General features: G+C 36.8%; 1 pseudogene; it reads right to left on the minus strand.

The window, feature by feature from the left end:
• Window positions 1-1887: 1887 nt before the first annotated feature.
• Window positions 1888-2011, minus strand: LOC118977069 (uncharacterized; annotated as a pseudogene).
• Window positions 2012-2376: the final 365 nt, after the last annotated feature.

Genomic DNA, 2376 nt, shown 5'->3' on the forward strand with positions numbered 1-2376 from the left:
AAGCCCCACATAAAATGGACTTAACTAATATATAAATAGAGAGCCTTTCATCCCGAAGAAAATAAGTACACATTTTTTGGAAAGGCCCATGTAACATTTTCAAAGATAGACCATATATTAGGACACAAAACAAGCCTCAGAAAATTCAAGAAAATTGAAATCATATCAATCACTTTGTCTGGCCTCCAGAGAGTGAAAGTAGAATCTAATCTGAAGAAAGAAACCCCAAACATTCAAACTCACGGAGATAGAACAACATGCTATTAAACAATAAATGGGTCAAGAAGGAGATTAGGGAAGAAATCAAAAAGTTTCTGGAAACAAATGTAAATAAACTCACAATAACCCAAAACTCATGGGACATAGTGAAGGCAGCCCTGTGAGGAAAGTTCATAACATTTATGGGCCTACCTAAAAAGAAAGAAACATGTCAAATAAACAACCTAACCCTATGCTGACAAGAACTCAAGGAACAACAACAAAGAAAGCCCAGAGAAAGCAGAAGGAAGGAAACAACCAAGATCAGAGCAGAATTAAATGACAGAGTCTAAAATCAAAATTCTAAGGATCAATGAATCCAGGAGCTGGTTCTCTGAAAAGATAAAAAAAAAAAAACAAAAAAAAAAACAAGCCTTTAAACAGTCTCCCCCAGAAAAAAAGAGAGAGGACCCAAAGAAACAATACCAGAATTGAAAGAGGAGAGATTACAACTGTTACCACAGAAATACAAAGGATCATAAGAAATTACTATGAAGAACTATATGCCAAGAAATTTGAAAACCAAGGTGAAATGGAAAAATTTATAAAAAATTATAACTTCTAGATTTCACTTTTCTATATTATTTTTTTATTTTAATTTTATTTTTTTATTTAATTATTGTTCAAGGACAGTTTTCTGTCTTATATTGACCTCTTTGGCAGTATGAAGCACTAGCCATCTCTTGCTTAAATAGGGCTTTCCTTACGTCTCAGTTGTGGCCACTTACAGCATGTTATTTCTGAATGATAGTGTTGTCTACAGAGTCATGGTAATCAAAGGTTACAAAAGCAAAGCCTCTCTTTTTGCCACTGCCTCGGTCAGTCATGATTTCAATCACTTCAACTTTCCAACACTTCAAAATAATCTCTTAGGTGATGTCCTTCAGTGACTTCTTTAATATCCCCCCAAAAATCTTCCTCACACTGAAGTGGGCACCCAGTCTTTGAGAATCTTCTCTTGAGACAGCCCTCCTTGGTTCCACAACTCCTCCATCCACCTCGTGTGGCCTTACATTCATGGCTGCATCCACCCCTTCCACAGTGGCATATGTGACAAACCCAAGGAGTGCTTGGGTGTTTGGATCTTTTATCACCACACAGTCTGTGAGTGTTCTCTATTGCTCAAAATAGCTCCTCAGACTCATCTGTTGTTTCAAAGCTCAAACCTCCAATAAATAGCTTCCACAGCTCTTCTGGCTCTTTGGGGGACTCTTACTTAGACATGATGACTGCAGGAGAGGGGACTTCAGTGATATTACTCAGTGGCATCCATGGGCAGAAAGGAGTAAACTAATGAAAAGTATCTCCGCAAGAAGAGTTTCTAACCATTTAGCAAACACTTCCAAATGTCACAGAATGACTGTAATTTTTCTCACTTGGTAGGACTCATTTGAAGTTTCCATTTGAATGGTCATTTTTACCACCCATACTATTGTGCCAAGGGAGGATGGCCTGTATAGTAAGGATGTATCATTTAATGATATTATCAACAACAAACGTTTGTCAAGAGCATCCCTGTTCCTAACTAACCTAGAAAAATCCACTGCGCCTGTTACTGAAGACTCAAGACAGAAATACTCTGGCCTGCTGCACTTCAGCTCTTATGATATTTACTTTTCAGGCTCTATGTTATGATCCACATGTGCAAATATCTTCCATTTAATATAATGTCCTCGGAGAGAGGATGTGTCAGATATTAAACTGATAATAACAGATACTACATTTGATCTCAGCCAAAAGGCTGAGAAGCGATGAAGGGTCACTTTTCCAATAAGCCGTGCTTCATTAGTTGCTCTGACCAAAAGTATACTGAAATATTTCCCCAATGCTAGTATCACTGAAACTCTTAACACCTTTGACTCCTGAAAATAATAAAGATGAGATTAAAAATAACTATTCATTAAAATGTATGTAGACTATATACTTAGGTATTACCTTAAAAGTACCAATCACAATACACTGAAGGCTTTCATTTCAGCATATAATTTGAAAAGTATTTTATTTTGATGAGATCCCCAAAGAACATATGCACCCCAATGTTCATAGGAGCACAATTTAAAATAGCCAAGAGTTGGACACAAACTAGGTGCCCATCGGTAAATGAATGGATCAAAAAAC

Source organism: Sturnira hondurensis, unplaced genomic scaffold (genome assembly GCF_014824575.4).
Source record: "Sturnira hondurensis isolate 20B ecotype Veracruz unplaced genomic scaffold, ASM1482457v3 Scaffold0021209, whole genome shotgun sequence".
In the NCBI taxonomy this organism is placed as follows: Eukaryota; Metazoa; Chordata; class Mammalia; order Chiroptera; family Phyllostomidae; genus Sturnira; species Sturnira hondurensis.